A 20,908-nucleotide genomic window follows, 5' to 3' on the forward strand; every position below is an offset into this window, starting at 1 on the left:
GACCCGATGGCTGGGAATTGAAATCTTGCCAATTGCACTGAAGTGTTAGATTCATTATGTCATACCACACACATCTGATAAGCAAAGACATAATGCTGTTGGGTATATTCTTGTATACAAGAACTCTATAGGTCAAGTAAAGAACTGTTTTTCATTTCATAACAACTATGCAGGTGTTAATTTGCACCATATGTAGAACAATGCAAAAAAACATGTTATTCCATAGTGGAATGGTGGCAGCATGTGTGTGGATTGGTATTAAGAGGAATTTTTTGATTAATTAAGATTCCTGTGCTCTGGTTAATTTAAACCCTAGAAATCAATTGACATGAATTAAAAAAATAAGGCTTGCAGAAAACTGTCATAAAGCTGAAATTTTCCCTGTTCCTTCTCTTCACACACCCTGACTTTTTGAAGCTCCCCATGGACCAGTTCATCTGAGAAAAACATATTGGACATTGGAAAGTACAAACTAGAAGTGAGGCAGCAATTGACTCCCTCATTAAATATGTCTGCATTGGGATCTACAATGTGTATCTGGCACAAGTAACACAGAATGATTCAGGTTCTTAATATTTTTCATCTTCTTGTGGGAACTATGTTGGGGGAAAAAAGGACCCCAGAGGTAATATGCTAAGAACCATTTTAACAACTTAATTGCAAGTTTGCAACTAACCAACCAAGAGTATCATACATGCTACAGAATTACAAATCTGTGATAAATATTATGATTTGTGTGAAGCCTATTAGAATTAACCTTCAGAAAACATTTTAGATTGTTGCCTTATCTAGCAGAAATTCACATTTTGTAGTCTTTACTCTCATATGTCTCTCTAGATATATCCTGCTTTTCCTTTCCTTCCTTTATAGAATTTGTCAGAAAATGATTTATCAGAAAATGACAAAGCAAGCAATAGTCTTTTCAGTAAAAAAATTAAAACTAAAGTTTTACCTAACCAATACTTTTTAGTTAACTAGTAATCTTCAAAATATATAAAAAATGTTATTGTGTTACCTAATACAAAACTAGTGAACAATTCTCACTGCCTTTGGGTTTTATTATTTTTGAGCAACTGAGGCAGAGAACAGTGGCAGTATATGGTTGACTCTCCTGATTCTGAAGAATAGGAAGATTTCAAAGAAATGTAATTATTGATCATTTATTTCTCATTAAACCAGTATATTGGCTTTTCTGAGCCTAGATTTCTTCTTGATATAATGCATCTGCCCTGCAAAATGAGAGTAGTATGTACAGACACCTTCCAAAGATACTTACAGAATAGACTGCCACTACTTAGTTTAATGATTTTGAGATCATGCATATGGTATATAATATTTATGTTTCTTCCTTTTTATTTTCAACTGAAATTGATAGATTTCTTATTGATCTGTTACTTTCTGGCTTTCTAACTGAACTTGTCCTTCAATTACATCCACAACATAGATTTTATAAATTTTTGTAAAAATATTTGCAAGACCTGTTATTATCGTTCAAGAAAACCTTTTGCTTTCAAAAAAACTTCTGCCTTGACAATGAAATAGAGGTTTAGGGACATAGCACACTAGTTGAGCATGTGACTTACATATGTAAGGCATTGAGGTCAATTGTCAGCTCCACAAAGACAAAAAAAATAATCTAACCCACCCTTTTGTTGAACAATCAAGTTATTACATCATCTGGCTGAATTTAATAATTTTTTTCTTCCAAATGTTACTCTTCACTAAAGCAAATCCATTTATCTTATGATTTCAGATACTAATTTATCTCTTCTAACCTATGTTAAGCTAGTTTCTTTCCCTAGAATGTGCTCTATTCTCCAATTTGTCTCTAAAACCTCATACTTCCTACCTATATCTCTCATCCCCTATCCACCATCTATTATTTTCTCAGTCTCAGAAATCTTAAAGCTAATTGTTATAGATTCTTAAAGTTAAGATTCTCTCTTAAAGTTATTATAGAAACCCTAAATTCCCACGTCATAGAGCCTTGTGAGAGGTCATTTTAATATTCTAATTTTATAAGTTAATAAAACCACATGGAAAATAAAATCAGTAACTTCATTTCATAAAAATTTATAGATTAGATAGTAATTTTTCAAAAATAAAATAGAATCATAATAATAAAATTTAAACTATAAAAAACAAAGGTAGCATTTTACCTTGAAGTGAAGTTTTCTAGTGTAAATTCTCAAGGTGAGTAGATTTTTGTTGTTGTTTTTGGGCCACACCTGGTGACATTCAGAGGTTACTCCTGGTTATGCATTCAGAAAATGCTCCTGACTAAAGGGAGCACATGAGATGCCAGGGGATGAAACTGTGATCTGTCCTAGGTCAGCCGTGTGCAAGGTAAATACCCTACCACTGCACCACCACTTCGACCCAAGTAGATGTTATGACCATCAGGTAGCAAGTATGTAAAGGATGCTTTGCAAATGTTTGATAACGACATTGTGATTATGTTTACATGGTATACTTGATGATTTTTATTTTCTAAAGGCTATTATTGTTCTTGTTTGCTTATATTTTTGCCACACCAGAGATGTTTACTCTTCTGCACTCAGGAATTATATCTGGTGAGTTAGGGGAGCTTTATGGGGGTACCAGGGATCTACCTGGGTTTGCAAAATGTAAGGCGAGTCCTCATCTCTTGTATCACTGGCTTCTAAAGATTATTTTTGTAGAAAGAGCATTAGCTTTCATGATTCTAAATTTTACAATTAAGATTACCTTTAAAATATATTCCATCAATTCAATGGGTTATTGTACTCTACCTATGTAAAAACTGAATTCAGTCAATAAATGAGTCATTTATGATCTCTCACTACTATTTAAAAATTATTAAATTATTATGTTTTATATTTTAACATTATGATAGTGTTGCTATTTAACTAAGAACTGTGGTGTTTGTACCTCATCACTAAACACTGGAAATACATCAATAAATTATAAATTCACACATGATAGACATTCTTTGAAATCCGTGTTTGATCAAAGCTGAACAACATGCGAAGCTTTGTATTTTTTCACCTGAACAAATAGGGCCTTGCATTTCACCTTCTGCAGTGCATGCACATGTTTTGCAAGACAGGAGGTCTTCAGCAACATTCCTGTAGATTTGAAATTAAAAAAATACTCATACCATCTGACTCAGAGTGGTCTGTGACTTTATTCTTATTTTTGGCTAGACCAGATGCTTGTCAACTATAGATTTGTAATTGGTGATATTTGTTCAATATGGAGACAGAGTATAAACATACACGGCTCTTAACTTTGATTACCAACACAATTTAAAATCAGAATGCTTCCAAAATACTCAAAATGAATACATTTCATAAAAAATATGTAATAATAGATGTGCAGAAGAGTTGCCAGTATTTATTTCATTTTGAATTCATGAAATTAACTACATTTAATTGATAGATTGATTTGTTTGTTTGTATTTAGGTCACACATACTGAGGGGTTATTCCTAGTTTTGTGCTAAAAAATTATTCTTGGCAGGCTTGGGGTACTATTTGGGATGCTGAGGATAGAAACCAAACATGGCTCCACTGTGTGCAAGGCAAATGGCCTTTGCTATCACTCTAGCCTGAAAGCTTGAATGTTATATTGAAAATATTTTGTCTAAAAGTTGTAATTGATGGGCCGGAAAGATTACATGGAGATAGGGCATTTGCCTTGCATGCAGAAGGATGGTGTTTCGAATTCTGGCATCCCATTTGGTCCCCTGAACCTGTCAGGAGCAATTTCTGATTGTAGAGGCAGGAGTAACCCTTGAGCATTGCCAGGTATGACGCCCCCCAAAAATGTTGTAATTGATCACTCTGGACAAAAATAATATGTTGAAAGGGATAAAGTGATATACGTGGTACTCCTTCATTAACAATAGTGAAAACGTAAGTGTCAAAAAGGAAAAAAAGAAAGAAAGAGAAAGAGAGAAAAGGAAGTAAGGAAGGAACAAAGGATGGAAGAATGAACAAAGGAATGAATGAGATAGGTCAGTCGGTCGGTAGGTAGGTAGGTAGGTAGGTAGGTAGGTAGGTAGGTAGGTAGGTAGGTAGGTAGGTAGGTAGGTAGGTAGCTAGGTAGCTAGTAGATAGCTAGGTAGCTAGGTAGCTAGGTGGGTGGATGGGTAGTGGGGTGTGTTGGTGGGTAGGTAGGTAGGTAGGTAGGGGGTGGTTGGGTGGGTGAAATGTTTGCCAGAGGCAGGCAGGGGAAGAGTGAAGGGATATCAGGGACACTGGTGATGGGAAACTTGCACTGGTGAAGGGAAGGTTACATTGTTTGACTGAACCACAACCATAAACAATTTTGTAACCACAGTGCTTAAATAAAATGATTATTATTTTTCAAAGGTTATGCTAACAGTATAACTCATCGTGTTTGATATTTATTAATATCCATGTGTTTGTTATCTTTATTTTAGTATATTCAGATAGATCATATTTCTTGCAAATAAACTTAAACTAAAATGCTTGATTAGTCTTCTTGAATTGGGTATTACTATAAATAAAATAAAAAGGTTGTAATCAGTATATTGTCACATAAAATGCAACATACTTGAGACTCCATGATAAAGCAAAACTTCATTTACAGAACTTGAATTAGACACAATACTTTTCCCCTTTGTTATATGCAGGGACTAGATTTAGGATGCTGATGCTGATGATAAATTATGATTTGTTAACAAAAACCATTTAGGCTATCGTAATTGAAAATAACTTATGAAAGTGTCACAAAGTATTTATCAGAACATGAGATTACTATGGACAATTTTAATACACTGATATAAAAACCTAGAAGAATAAAAATAAAATCTTAGTGTAGTACCAGCTCTGAGGACATATCAGAAAGAAATTAAAATTTGAATAGACAAATTGCAAACAAGAAAATCAAAACAGTAATTGAACTTTTTTCCAAAGTAAACATATGAAACTAGATGATTTACCTGTGTATTCTAACAAATTACTGAGAGTCGGATAGTTATGTAACTTTAAAACTTTTCAAACAAAATTAGACAAAGGATATTTGAACTGGGCTATACTCACTTATTTCTTGAATGGCATATGAACCAAGCTGTGAAAACAGAAAGTAGGCATCTCAGAAGGACAGGCCAAGCTCCTGTCCTGCCAAAGCTGTACCTGCTATCTTCGTCATCCTTGGTTAACCCTCTACAAATTCCTTTTGGGAACCCTATTCTGACCAAACTTCAGGTACATTTTTTTAGGCTGATATCACCAGGGCTTTTTGGAGCGAGTGTAAGCATCCTCTCTTCATATCTTCCTTTTTCCAGGAAGTCTGGCAGCTTTAATCACATGCACAATGCAGTCACCATGCTCAAACAGAGCCAGCTCCATAGAGTTTCCATAGAAAACTTACTTTTTTCCCAATGAGATGTAAACCAGGCTGTGAAAGATCATGGTTATACCAGTCCATGCAGCAGATAGCTGACCATCTCATGAGGAAAGGGCAAGCCAAGCTCCCACCCTTCTGAAGCCCTGCATGCCCATTACCCACAATTACCATTTTCCCAATGGACATGACTCATCACTGACCTTCTTTGGGGACACTATTCTGACCAAGCTTCAGGTACGCTGTTTTTTATGCTGCTATAACCAGGAATTTTCAAGCAAATACAGGCACTCTCCTTCCTGTTTTCCTTTTTCCAGGAGGCCTGCCACTTCAAATTTGTACTACAAGTAAAAGTGCTTTAAATCTCTGGACTAACTTTTTTTTTAATGCTGTCGTCCCACGGCTTTTAAGTCATCGAGATGATCATTATTTTCTTTTTCATGCCTTTACTGTTTTATTCGGGTCTTCATGAAGATCATTCATCAGAAGTAGAAGTGATTCATGTGAAACTTGTCTGTTCCCTTAAAACTGGTCAGTAAGCTTCCCAATCATTTTCTTAAAGTCTTTTGGGATGATACACCAGTGTTGCCCTGCTCAAGGAGCTTTCAAATTTTGCCAAATTCTTCTGCCACTTTGTTTTTATGGATTTGACCAGTTGAGGTCATCTTGTAATGGTTTTGGTTAAAATAATCAGTCAAACCTGGAGTTTTACTGAGGCATTGTAATATTGAGTTCATGTACCAAGTGTTTTTTAGATTATAAATTCCAGTGAGAGCCTCACCTGTTTTATCATAAACGGAACCCAGAACTAGAACTGGTTATTTCCAATCCCTGTAGTTTCTGTTTTAATGTGAAGTGTTAGCATATTGTTCTGGTTACTTTTGGAGGTCGCTGTTGACTTTCTTCTCTTGTCCTCTCGAGTAGTCTATTATAGGATCTGGGAAAAAGCAGGAGTGCTTTGGTTTGGAGGATTCCTTAGCAGACACCTATGGCTGAGTTTCATCACTTGTAGGAATTCTGCTTCTGAAGAGGCATGGTGGGACACAAAGTTTCTTGTCAGAATTTTCTTTTTTTTCTTGTGGCAACATAAGCATATCATTTTCCGTGAATGAGGAGATTACCAGAAATCTATTCATCATCAATTTTTATTCAAATAACTAAATTAATGTCTTTTGAATCTGTGCATCCTTTTGAAAGTTTGTTTGGCTGTGTGGGGCTCTCCATGTGGTAAATTAAAGTTTAGTGAAAATAGTAGCATGCTCCTTTCCTATATTTTAATAATTTAGTTTTGAGGGTCTTGTGATTTTGTTAAACTATACCTTGTCCTCAAGGATTGTATGGGGATCCCAGTGATGTGTTTGATTTGCCATTTTTTGCAAAATGGTTGACAGGTTTTACGGATGTAGGTGTGACCATTATCAGTTTTGATAGTAAGGGATACCTATAACAGTGAAATATTATATTAGGAATGTTCAAACCACCTTAGCTCTTTCAGAAATCAGAAATATGGCCAACACAAAATGAGAATAAGTATCCACAGCCACCTGGACATAGAGTTTCTTTGGAAAAAATCAACATATAAAACATCAATTTGCCATAATTAATTTGTATCTTTGGGGATAGAACAAACTATATGTGATATTTTTATATGTAAAGCAGCTCAAATGGTACATTTATCAACAATAGGTTTGGCTTGCCTCCATGGAATATGGTAATGGACATGAAGGCAGTGGGAATTTGTATGGACTTGATTCTCTTCTGCTAGTGACTAAAATTTGGCATGGCTAAAAGGTCAGCTATATCATTTCCTTGAGCCATCAGACCTCGGAACCAGAATGAAATCTTATGTGAGTGATGAAAATGAGCTCAGACTGCTTTTGTAAAACAGTATTTTACAAAATGGCCATTTACAGTGGGCGTTGAAGAGGCAGTGACAATTCCAGAGAAAAGGCCAACCATGTAAGTTGAATCACTTACCACATTGCATGGTCCTGAGACATGGGGGAGTAAGTGAATTAAAGCATCAAGTTCCACTTGGTGAGCTGACTTCTAATTTGTAGACACTGTTGTATTTAGTGAGGGGCCAGTGATACAGTGATACCACCTTTCCCTGATGATGATATATCAATATAAAACACGTGGCCATCAGGTTTGGTGAAAAATGGATCATTGAGGAGATTACAAAATGCAACCTTCTGAAGAAATTCCAGATTTTTCCAGTGGGATAGTGGGAGGAGATTTCTTCTGAGAAGTCAGATAAAGCTCTTAGAAGCGTGTCACTGGGGAGCAAGATGGATTCCACTTCCTTTTTTGAAATAGTCAGAACTATACAATCAAGTTCAAATCATAATAAAGAAATAGTTCTAAACCTTGTTTTGATGATCAGAGTATCATTTAACTCTAAGTATGTCACAAATGTGGGGTATTTTTGTTGTGTAAATACAGCCAAAAACTGTTGAAAGTCTCTTTGAGCCAAGATCTTTACTGGGAAGAATAGAACTATTCTCATGGGTAGTGAACAGGTAAAGGTTGAGACCTAATCCAGAGCTTCTTCCCATGCAGGTAGGACAAGCACATGCAAAGAAATATTCTGATTAGGGTGAAAACCAGTTATTCCAACACTTATTTTTTTTTTTCATTTAAACACCTTGACTTCTAACATTTTATAAGTTTTCCAGGTATTGTTATTTTTTTCCTTGGGTTTGAATTTCTCAAAATATTTTTGAGTCCCCTGTTCAAAATAAAATAGATTCTACAGATAGTGATGGTACAGTGAATTTCCCTCATAATCTGAAAATCTTGATTTGAGTTCAGCCCAAATATGGTCCCCCATGCCCTGCAAGGAGTGATTTATGAATGCAAAGCAAAGAGTATAAGGTTCTTTGAAGACCAGAGATTTAGAACTGTGAGCAGGACACTTGCCTTGCACATGACCAGCCAGGGTTTGACTACTGGCACCCACATTATTTTGCAGAGCCTACCACAGGAATGATGCCAAACAGAGCCAGGAGTAAACCCTGAAAAAATCCAAATGTGACCACAACATAATATAAAACAAAATAGTTTGTTAGGTTGTTAGACATATCTGAACTTCACCACAGATAAGTTTAGACTAGAGTCATTATTTTTATTCTCTTAGAACATTTTATTTTGGTCTAAGAGTAACAAGAGTTGTCATAGAATAGGTTGGCAATGCCACATGGAAAACCTGTGTTTATCCTTTATGCCACTGAGAAACATTATATCAAAAAATTAAAATGTATGGATTTAAAATTAAATAGATACTTTTGGAAAGATTAGGTAGTTAGAAATAAATATGTCTCGCTCTTCCCCCCGACTCTGCTGCTGTGCTGCCATCATGAACAACACGGTCACCATCTGCACCAGGAAATTCATGACCGACCAACCAACTGTTACAGTGGAAGCAAATGGTCATTGATGTCCTAAACCCAGGCAAGGCCACATGCCAAAGACGAAAATTCAGGAGAAACTGGCAAAGATGTACAAGACCACCCCAGACGTTATCTTCGTGTTCGGGTTCAGGACCCATTTTGGTGGCACCAAGACGAATGGCTTGGCATGATTTATGATTCCTTGGACCACGCGAAGAAGAATGAGCCCAAGCATAGATTGGCGAGACGTGGCCTATACAAGAAGAAGAAAACCTCGAGGAAGGAGCGCAAGAACAGGATGAAGAAAATCAGGGGCACCTCCAAGGCCAACGTTGACACTGGCAAAAAGAAGGAATAAAGATTCCGCAGTGACTTATCTGGTGATTGTGCAGATTTTTTTTCACGAGGATGAATAAATCGTAAAAAGAAACCTTTAAAAAAAGAAAAAAAAAAGAAAAATATTTCTCTAGAGAAAAACTAGAGCTAAGTAATGTAAACATAGAGGATATATCTAATTAGAATTTTTAAAGATCTATTATAGTTATATTAAATTATAAAATATAACTAATCAAAATAATGAAACTATAAGAAATTGAGAAATTAGAGATAACAATTTCTAGAAGTAACTGCAGTCATTATGGTAAAGTGGTTAAATATCATCTACTTAGGGAATATAATTATTTTTACTACTTGCTCTGCGAATCTAAGCGTTAATCCTGCTCTTCATCAGATAATAATAGTAGTTAGAAAAAATTTGTGGAAAACTAAGTAAATTAATGTTGGCAATACTTGATCTGTATATGATTAACTTAACTATATTTTGTTATAGTTGTTAATAGCAAGTTATACAATATCCATTTCAATGTCATTAACTATAAATATTATGAATGTTAATAGTGATATCACTAAATGGAATAGGCAGCAGAAAAAGAAAGACAAATTTGTAAATGTAAGTATTGTTTTGACTTAGATATACTGAGTCCAATACCACAGTTAAATCCAAATTGTAACAAAATAGAGCAAGCAACAAAAGTGTTTGAGGAAGAACTCTAACTTGAAGAGAGTAAGAGCAATTGTCTTCTAAAACCTAAACAATCTAGTATCTTACAAACATATTCAGTAACAAAAGAGGTTACAATGTGGTGAAAAATATGCTTTCCTATTCAGTTAAGAAGTTATAGATGAAAGAAGAAAATAGATATGGTATGTAGTAGTAGCTAAAGAGAAAAACTTAATAAATATTTTAGTGACAATATTTTACATAAAATAGATTTAATGTATTTATGGAATAACTATATAAAGTGATAAAAGCAGATCAGAAAACTGCTTAAGAAAATCACAACGGAACTAATATTTATTCATTTTTAGTATAAGGCATTCATTTAGTATCAGTCACAATTGTAAGTATTATATTAATTGGCCCACCAGTGCCATAACACTAATCAAACCCCAAAGATATTTCGAAAAGCCTAAGTATGATGGTCTTATACTTCCAGGTATAAAGCCTTGAGTCCAGGATTACATAGTGATTTATTTGTTTACTCTAAGCACTCTATTATTTTTCTTTTCACACTTGGTATATAAGTAATAATGGAAGTGAACCTAAAATAAATAGTTGGGTGTGAACTAAGGTCACAAATATTCTCTTACAACATTGTGGTTGACACTAAAAATCTCTTGCACTTAAATAATCTTTCCTCTGTAGTTTTTAGCACTGCAAGTTTAACTTGTGAAAAAATATCAAATTCCTATTTATTCATACTAGTACTATAAAAATATGTGTGTTTCTACTTTTTATAGAAAAAGGGAATAGAGTGATTATAAATAATGAACTTGCCAATATGATACTGCTAATCAGCTTGTTTAAACAAAACCCAAATCATGTGCCAAATACCTGCCAACTTGTTAAGGAACAGTTTGTGTTCCTTATATGTGGCCAGATTTTATTCTCCAGAGATTGATGCTATGAGACTGGAATTCAATTTGTATGTGGTTAAAAAATGATATTAGGTCTTCGACATACTGCCAAGATATATCTTTACAAACAGGTGGGAGAATGAGGTAGAATGGAAAGACTCTACAGAGATGCTTGAAGATATGCATAAATAGATTTATTTTTATAGTGTCTCTTCAAAAGTTTCCTTACCCTTTTCCAGTTACTCAAATGAATGGCAAGTTTGGAATATTCTAATTACATACTTTGCATTTTCTTTTGCTGTAGTCCATGTAAAGAACAGTTCAGTGCTTGTAAATAATAATTTTTGGTAACTCTTTACATATACTTCAGGAGTCCAAATTTGGATTTGTCATTTCTTCCCTTTGGTAAAAAAAAAGACATTTGTCATTTAAAGAAATACATAAAATTGAACATTTTTCTTGAAATTCTGAAGAAATACACTTTTTCTGTTTTAATATACACCACTGAAATGTTTCTTATGTGGAATGGGATAAATATCTTACCAAATTGTTGAAGGGTTGACATCAGTACATACTGGTCTACATGTCTATGGTGTATGTTAGGTCTTATAGAAAAATGCTAAGATCATACAATATTTTTATTTACTCCTTTCAAAAATATTTTTATTTAGTAGATCTGGAATACTATTTTTTCAGGACAACCTCCTCTTACAGAATCTGCTAGGAAGAAATAAAATCATCCCTACAAATGTTTTATACTTTATATATTTAAAAGTAAGTATATAGGGTGTCGGTTAATTTTGTCTTTATTAGTCATTTTGTATTGGTTAATTGATAGTGAGTATTCAAATATTGTATTATATATTAAGCATGTAAATATCATCAGAAAATACTTGAAACTTTTCCAATGTTGTCTGTATTCTGAGTCATGGAATATTTCTTGTACTAGCATTGGAAAACTTGACAGAGTGGAAGAAAAAATGCTTAACTTTCTGGAAAGATGTCATGGAATAAACTGTGCTAATACCATCCTTCATAGTTAGATTAACCTCCAGCTTCACATATAATCAGCTGTCTTTTTTCCACTTAAATCTGTTTTACTTCTGTGGCCTGTCCTGACATATTGGAAGTAGAAAGTAATGTACACCTGTTCCTTAACAAAAACAGACTTAATAAAAAAGTTGAAAGGTCTTGCTTTCTACAGGTTAACTTCAGTTAACATATTAGTTTTTGTTTGTTAAACTGAAATCTTTGTGACCACTTCAAGGTCTTTGATGAGATATGGATCAGCTGACATGCTGCTGTCTGTAGTATACACTTTTACTTCAAAGGAAATTAGTCTAAAAAGTTATCTAAAGAAAAAGAACTTGTCTTTTCTCCATACAATAAAAATGTATGAATTCCTATCCTTATTACATAAGAATTTGTTTCATATGTAAGAACTTGCTTCCATGCATCTATGCAAAAAAAAAACCTGCCACAAACCACCTTTTTTTCTTTTGTTATATTTTTTTTAAATTTATTTTTATATAGATGTTCCTGTCTTTTTATAGAACCTTGGGAGACGGATTATTATGTTTTACCACATATTTCTGCATTTTTCTATAAAAAATAAGACAAAGATAAAAAAAATACTGGGACCCAGGGTCTAAGTAGTCTCAGAAACATTGGTGGAGAAAAAATAAGGACAGAATTAAATATCCAAGTAAAAGTCCATGATATTAGAATTAAGAGACCTAAATTTAGCCATCTAAGCTTCAAATTAAATCTAAACTTAAATCTAAACTTAAACTTAAATACTGGCAGGCAAGAAGGCAAAGGGTGGTGGTATGGGATACACTCTGGGTTCATTGATGGAGGGAGGTCGACACTGGTGTTGTAAATGGTTCTGACTCATCTACATATGAAATTCCACAATAAAAGATTTTGTAGATCACAATAGTTTCAATAAAATAAAATTATAAGATAAATTTATTTTGTAAGTCATTATTACAATAGACATTATATTCTACAATTTTATAGTACAATGGGACAGGATATATAGCAGATAGTTTGAATAATTATATTTCCATTAATGTTTTTAAATTACAAAATGTTTCTAAATTGTTGAAGAAGCATGTCATTTTTCTGTTTAATTTAATTAAATAAAAAATAATTGTTGTCCAAACCAATTGGTTACTACTACACTTTCTTACTATCATAGATAGAAATTTATCTGTAGCTTCATAAGCGCTTTTGAAGGTTTCATTCTTTTCTGTAAAGGACTGATATTCTTGACTTTACAGTAAGGGGATTTTTAGTTATAAAGAGAAGGCAAGATTAAATGGCTATTTCATCATTTTATTTCATCATATTTTATTTTAAATTATTTGATGTAAGCACTGTGGTTACAAAATTGTTCATTATTGGGATTTCAGTCATAAAATGTGCACCATTTTTCAGCAGTGGGTCCTTTTAGCAACTGATGTCCCCTGTTTTCTTCCCATTCCCTCTAGCCTGTCCCTAGGGAAGGAAATTTGCTTCTCTCTTTCACTCCTCTCTCTCTCTCAATCACTCTTTAGTTTTGGCATTGTGGTCAGTACTATTGTACTTTCTCACCTTCCAGCACCAACTTCTTTTGCAGAGTGATCACTTCCAGCTATTATTGTACTAGTAGACCCAGCTCTATACTAACTGCTTTCAGTGCTCTTTGTGGTGAGTGTCCTACACTGCACTAGACCTCCTTACCCTTAATTCTATTGACTCTGAATTGTGTTACTGTATTGTCTTTTATATTTCTTTTTTTTTTTTTTTTTTTGGTTTTTGGGCCACACCCGGCAGTGCTCAGGCATTACTCCTGGCTGTCTGCTCAGAAATAGCTCCTGGCAGGCACGGCGGACTATATGGGACACTGGGATTTGAACCAACCACCTTTGGTCCTGGATTGGCTGCTTGCAAGGCAAACACCGCTGTGTTATCTCTCCGGGCCCAATGTCTTTTATATTTCTTACAATCCACAAATGAGTGAGATTATTCTGTGCCTAATTCTTTCCCTCTGGCTAATTTCATTTATCATAATTTCATGACTTTATTTTTTCTAATGGTTGCATAATATTCCATAGTGTAGATATTCCATAGTTTATTTAGCTATTCATTTGTTGTTTTGCACCTGGGATGTTTTTAGATTATGGCTATTGTAAATAGTGCTGCGCTGAAGATAGGAGTGCAGAGGTCTAGCTTCTTTAGGAATGTCCACATTGTTTTACAAAAGAGCTGGACCAGTCTCCATTGAAAGGATTCCACCAGCAGTGAAAGGGTTCCTTTCTGCGTTGACACAAGTACTGATTATTCTGGTTTTTGTGATATGTGTTAGTCTCTGTGGTGTAAGATGATATCTCATTGTTGTTTTATTTGCATCTCCCTAATGATTAGTGATGAGAATTTTTCACGTGCCTTTTGGCCATCTGTATTTTCTCTTTAAGAAAATATATTTTTATTTGACTCCCCATTTTTCATTCTTGCAAAGTTCAAACAGTGCCTTATGTAGATTAGATATTAACCCCTATCTGATGGTTATTAGATCAATAATCCAATAACTTTTTAGTTTTTGTATCCTAGTCACTACTTTGAAGTTCAGAAGCTTTCTTCATTTAAGGTAGTCCAGTTTGTTTATTTTTGCTTCCGCTTTCTTGGTCAGTAGTGCTTCATCCTTGAAAATGTATTTAAATCTAATGTCATGCTTATGTTTCCTTCTAATGTACCTTATGGTACATTATATACCTTATGTACCTTAATGTGCATTATAGTTTTAGGTTTTGCTATCAAGGTTTTAATCTGTTTGAAATGACCTTTGTGCATGCTGTTAAGGAAGCATCTGAGTTCATTGTTTGCATGTTGTTGATCACTTTTCCCCATACTACTTGTTGTAGAGGCTTCCCTTGCTCCCTTAGTAATATTTTACTTTTATCAAAAAATAATTTGGGGTGGAGCAGTGGGGGAATGTCCAGTATTTTCCTTGCATGCAGCTGACCTAGGACAGACCACGGTTCAATTCCGCAGCATCCCATATGTTCCCCCAAGCCAGGAGCGATCTCTGAAAGCATAGCCAGGAGTAACCACTGAGCATCACCAGTGGCCACAAAACTAAATAAACAAAACAAAACAAAGAAAAAATGTTCATACTTCTGTCAGTTTATTTCTGGATATTCAATTATTCATTATATTCATTATTCATCAATGTTTATTAATCTGAAGATCTGTCTTTGTCCCAATACCATGCTTTTATTTTTTTATTGTGACCATTGGGGATTACAAGTCTTTCCAAAGTTATATTTAAGGTACATAGCTACAGTGAATTAGGGCCATTTCCCCCACCAGTGTTGTCCTCCTCCTGTCCCTGTTCCAGACATGCAACCCATACCTCCCCCTTTTGCCCCCTGGATTGCTAGTATAACAGGTCCCTTTTGTATATAATGTGTTGTAGATTCCATACCATGCTGTTTTAATGAATATGGCTTATATTACAGTTTAAAGTTGGGTAGAGTGATTCATCCTATCTTTTTTGTAAAAGATTGCTTTAGCTTTTCATAAATATTTATTTTTCCACATGAATTTCAGAAGTATATGACCCTCTACTTTGAAAAATGTCAGGGCTGGAGCAGTGACGCAAGCAGTAAGGCATCTGCCTTGCATGCATCATCCTAGGATGGACTGCGGTTTGATCCCCAGTGTCCCATATGGTACCCCAAGTCAGGAGCGAATTCTGAGCACATAGCCAAGAGAAAAACCCTGAGTGTCACCAGGTGTTGCCAAAAAAAACAAAAAATAAAATATCATGGAAAATTTTTATGAGGTTGCATTAAATCTTGCATAATGTTGTAGGAAGTATTGATATTTTAATTTGTTAATTCTCTCAATTCATGAGCATGGTATATGTCTACATTTTTCTGAGTTCTCTTATTTCTTGAAGCAGTTTTATTATTTACATTATATAGTTCTTTCACCTCTGTAGTAGACTCCAAGGTAGATTATTTTCTAAGAAAGCATTGTGAATGAGATTTTTTAAAATACTTTTCCTTCTCTTTCGTTGTTTGTGTACAAAAAAGCTGTGGACTTTTGCATTTTAATTTGCAGTCTACTAATTTAGTATATAAGTCTATTGTTTCTAGAAGCTTTGTTGTGGAGTCTGTAGGATTTCCTTAATACTATATAATGTTATCTGCAAGCTATAAGAGCTTCAATTCTTCCTTTCCTATGTTAGTGACTTTGATGTTCTTTTTCTTGCCTAATTGCTATAAGAAATAATTCCAGTACTATAATAGAAGCAGGGAAAGGGGGCAATCTTATGCTAGATCTAAGTAGAAAGGCTTTTAGTTTTTTTTTTTTTCGTTTGCGATTGATTTGTGATAAATGTCTGCAGTTTTTAGAGTTTTGTCATGGATGGGTAATAAACCTTGTCAAATGCTTTTTCAACATCTATTGATATAATCAGATGGTGTTTTTTCTTTTGTTAATTTGGTGTATTGTATTGATTGATTTGCATATAGTAAACCATCATTGCATTCCTGGAATAAATCATATTTGGTCATGATAGTTAGATGTCTTGATGAGTTGTTGGATACTACTTGTGAGTATTATATTGAAGATATTTGTATCAATATTCATCAAGGATATGGGCCTATAATTTTCTTCTTTTTGGGATGGTGTCTTTGCCTGATTTTGGTATCAGGGTGATGTTAGCTTCAGATAAACTATTTCAAAGTGTTTCTGTTTCTTCAGTTTCCTGGAAGATTTGGAAGAGTATTAGCAGTATATCTGCTTTAAATATTTGAAATAACTTACTAGTGAATATATCTGGCTCTAGGTTTTTTTGGGGGGAAGCCTTTTGATTAATCAATCAATTTCCTCAATTGAGATAATAGCTGAACATATATATTCAGCTATTACTAATTATCTTGGCTTAACCTTGAAAGGTTGTAAAAATCCAAAAATTGTTCCATTTCTTTCAGGTTCTCTTGCTCAGTAGCATAAATATTCCTGAAGTAATCTCTAATTAAACTTTACATTTCTGTAATATCTATAAGACATATATTTTATATTTTTTTACCTTTCTTTATTTTGGGGGGCACCCCCTGTGATGTTCAGCAGTTACTCCTGGATATGCACTCAGAAATTGTTGCTGGCTTGGGGGACCACATATATTTTATTTCTGATTATGCTTATTAAGTGTATCTTTTTTTTTTTTTTGGTTTTTCGGGCTACACTCGTTTGATGCTCAGGGGTTACTCCTGGCTAAGCACTCAGAAATTGCCCCTAACTTGGGGGGACCATATGGGATGCTGGGGGATCGAACCGCAGTCCTTCCTTGGCTAGCACTTGCAGGGCAGACACCTTACATCTAGCGCCACCTCACCAGCCCCTAAGTGTATCTTTCTACCTTTCTTTGTGAGTCTTGCTAATGGTTTATCAGTCTTGGTTTTTTTTTCTTTTTTTTTTTTGAAGAGCCTACTTGTGCTTTCATTGACCTTTTGGATTATTTTCTTGGTGCCCAGATCATTCTTTTCTGCTTTAAGTTTTATTATTTCCTTTTGCCTGTTTACTTTCACCTCATTTTGTTGCCTTTTTTCAATTTATTAAACTATACCATTAAGTTATTTATGTAATCCTTTTCTTCCTTTCTGATAAATGCTTGTAATCTATAAGTGTAATATCTTCTTGCTGTACACATCTATGATTAGTTCTAAATGTCCATTTTGTCTTTTACAATCTTTTAAATCCTAAAATTTGTGTTGTCTGACATGAGTATGGCCACCTCAGCCCCTTCAAGGGAGCCATCTGCTTGAATAATTTTTCTCCAACCCCTGACCCTGAGGTTATGTTTGCTCTGATTATTCAGATGTGTTTCTTGCAGGCAGAAAAGTGTTAGATTCAAGGTTTTGATCCATCTTTTCACTTTGTGTCTGTTAACTGGTGCATTTGTTTCATTGACATTGACATAGATGATTGTCATGGGATTAAGTGTCATCACTTAATTAAAGGAGGACTTTGATGTGCTTATTGGGTCTGCATTGTCTTCAGGTATATACTCAGTTCCTCTTAGAATGTTGGTGTTGAGGGGCCAGAGCAATATAGTGGTAGAGCTTTTGCCTTGCATGCAGTCGACCCAGGATGGAAAGTGGTTTGAATCCCAGCATCCCATACGGTACCCCAAGCCAGGAGCAATTTCTGTGTGCATAACCAAGAGTATCCCCTGATGTTGGTTTTGAGTCTGTAAAGTGTCTAAGCTGCTGCTTATCTGTGAATCTATGTATTCTTCCTTCAAACCTAAATGTAAGTCTGGGTGGGTGAAGTGATCTTGGTAAAGTATTTATTTGTTGAGATTTGTCATTATATCCCATTATATCACTGTCTTTGTGCCTTAAGGGTTGATTGTGATAAATCTGCTGTAATTGTTCAATTTTTATATATGTAAGTTTGTATGTATGTAATGTCATATGTATGTAATTTTCCTTTATTATTTTGCTGCCATTAGTATTCTATCCCTATCTAAAGTTTTTATAATTCTGAATAAGATGAGCCTTCAGGTGATTTTCTTTGGATCTCTTTTAGCTTATGATCTTCGGGCATCCAAGGATGTAGTTGCATACACACTTTAGTTCTGAGAACTTCTCTGCAATGGTATGCTTGAGTGTTGATTTTCATGGAAGTTTTCTTCCTGGACCTCTGAGATTCCAATTATTTGTATGTTGTTTCTATTGAATTTATCTTATGCACCTATTTTCACTTGTTCACAATCTTGGAGAATATTTTCCATCATCTAGTCATTCATTTTCAGGCTCTTTTCCAACTTCTTCTGTTGGATGGAGTTGTTATACGGTTTATCTTTCAGCTCACTAACTCTTTCCTCAGTCGCTATTACTCTGATGGTGAGGCTTTCCTGTGAGTTTTTCATTTTACCTAACAAGTTTTTTAACCATTATTTCAGTTTGAAGTTTTATCATTTCTACTTTTATATCTTCTTTATTTGAGGTTTGTTCATTTTGTTGCATTTTCTTTGAGTCCTTTGAGCACCCTCCATATTTACTCTCTAAAATCCTTACCTATATAAGGCTCTATAAACGAGTCTGAGATCTTTCAGGTCTTCAGAGCTACCATCTTCATTCTCTAAGCATGTTGAAGGCCTGGTTGTTTCCCTCTAGTCACACTTAAATTGTTCTATTTTCGACATGTAATGCTGAGGTTTATTTTCTAAAAGTTTGTGGCTGTTGAGTGAAGGCTCTGGTTTTGTTAGCTATTCCTTTCTCTTCCTCAGGGCAAGGAATTGCTCACCTGCATGGTGAACTGGCTCCTAGACAGATGGAGACTGAGGGGAAACAGGTTAGCTTTGGGTTTCCTATTTCATTATTTTTAATATTCTGACTGAAACTCTATAGCTTACCAGTTTAAAACATTATTTTATTAAGACACTGTAAGTTATAAAGTTGTGCATAGTTGAATTTTAGATAATCTGTTTCATAAAAAGTCCCACCATCCATGTCAATATTTCTCTTCCAGCTCCCCCATTTTCTTCCCAACCATCATCTTACAGAATGTCCCACAAAGTCATTGGTAAATGCAATATTTACTGTATAGCTTGATGAACACAGTTTGCAAGCATGTGATTAGTGTACACTTGGAAAAGTTCAAAGTAACCCAGTGAACCGAGCAAGATGCAGATAGAAAGAAACCATCTGTATTCAGGAAAAATACCACCAGATGAAATTAAACTTTTAATAATGGCCCTTCTGAGAAGTTCAAAGAAAGCAGATTGAAGTCCATTGCAAATGCAGGCTAAGCTTCATGAGAACTAAATTTTGTATATACTCTGGGATATTTAATCATCTATTTTACAAAATAACCCCCCCAAACTTGTAGCATAAATAATCAGTATTTTATACTAAAAATGTTGTACTAGGGTTCAGAATTGGGGATAAAGCACTTGCCAAGCCTGGAGCTGACTCCTATTTAATCATTATCACTACAGACTGCCTGTCAGGTAGTGCCAGGAATAATTCCTGAGTGTAGGATATAGAAGTGAGCTCTGAGCACCAACCAATGTAGTTCAAAAACAATAAAACAAGCAAAATATATAGTACTATGGCTGAAAATATACAGGAAGCTCCATTTTAATCACCCAGAAAAACCACATTTAATTTTTTGTAATTTTAGTGTATTGTATTTTATCCTAATTTTAAAAGTAAATTTTGACATTAAAAAAAATTTTTTTTTTTTTTTTGGTTTTTGGGTCACACCCAGCAGCGCTCAGGGGTTACTCCTAGCTCTATACTCAGAAATCGCTCCTGGCAGGCTCAGGGGACTTTATGGAATGCTGGGATTTGAACCACCAACCTTCTACATGCAAGGCAAATGCCCTACCCCCATGCTATTTCTCTGGCCCTGACATTACTGAAATATTGCCCAGAGACATTAGTGATAAGGGCTGGAAGGGCCTGAAGAACCAGCTCACAATTTGAAGCTCACACAAAGAGTGGTGAAGGCTGTTAGGAAAATAACTACACTAATAGCTAGCATGACAATATTAAAGAATGAGAGAAGTAAAATTCCTGTCAGGAATACAGGCAGGGGTAGGAGGAGGAGGGGGGCATTAGTGGTGGGAATGTTGCAGTGGTAAATGTTTCAGGGGGTTATTCTATTTATGACTGAAACCCGACTACAAACTTGCTTGTAATCATGGTACTTAAATATTTATATAATTAAAATAGTTAATTAAAAAGTCAAAAACACAATACCGACTTTACATGTAGTTTCTCAAAATACGAATATACAATATGAATATTTCTTAAAAATTGTCATCACTGTTAATCTCTGTTAATATGTGATCTGTGTTATGTCTTAAGAAAATATTGCTTTTCTTTCTCATATTTCAGAGACAATTTATATGAACATACATTTAAATATGTAATTGAGATAAATGAGAAAGTTCTGGAACCCATGTATTGTATAAAAATTAAATGAAAAATAATTTCTAAGAAGTTTTGGCCTAATTACATTCTTAAGAAAGGCTTCTAAGTTTCAAAGAATAAAGGTTGTGCCAAAGAAATAGTTTCCTAGGGATAGCATGAATTAACGTCAGACTTTAACTTATTCTTACCAAGATGTATTTAGTAATAATTATCTATATTAATACTTGAAATCATTGGCTGAGTAACTATAGCTAAAGGGCTAAACATATACATATCTTATTAATACATGAAATTATGTTCTACTTAT

The 20,908-nt window shown here is 34.5% G+C and overlaps 1 protein-coding gene and 1 pseudogene across 2 annotated transcripts in view; both read left to right on the forward strand.

Annotated features, from left to right (window-relative positions):
* Nucleotides 1-20,908, forward strand: part of CFAP299 (cilia and flagella associated protein 299) — a 569,122-nt gene that overhangs the window by 363,121 nt on the left and 185,093 nt on the right. The window lies entirely within an intron of this gene.
* LOC126032647 (40S ribosomal protein S24-like) lies at nucleotides 8,710-9,143 on the forward strand (annotated as a pseudogene).

Source organism: Suncus etruscus, chromosome 16 (assembly GCF_024139225.1).
Source record: "Suncus etruscus isolate mSunEtr1 chromosome 16, mSunEtr1.pri.cur, whole genome shotgun sequence".
Lineage (NCBI taxonomy): Eukaryota > Metazoa > Chordata > Mammalia > Eulipotyphla > Soricidae > Suncus > Suncus etruscus.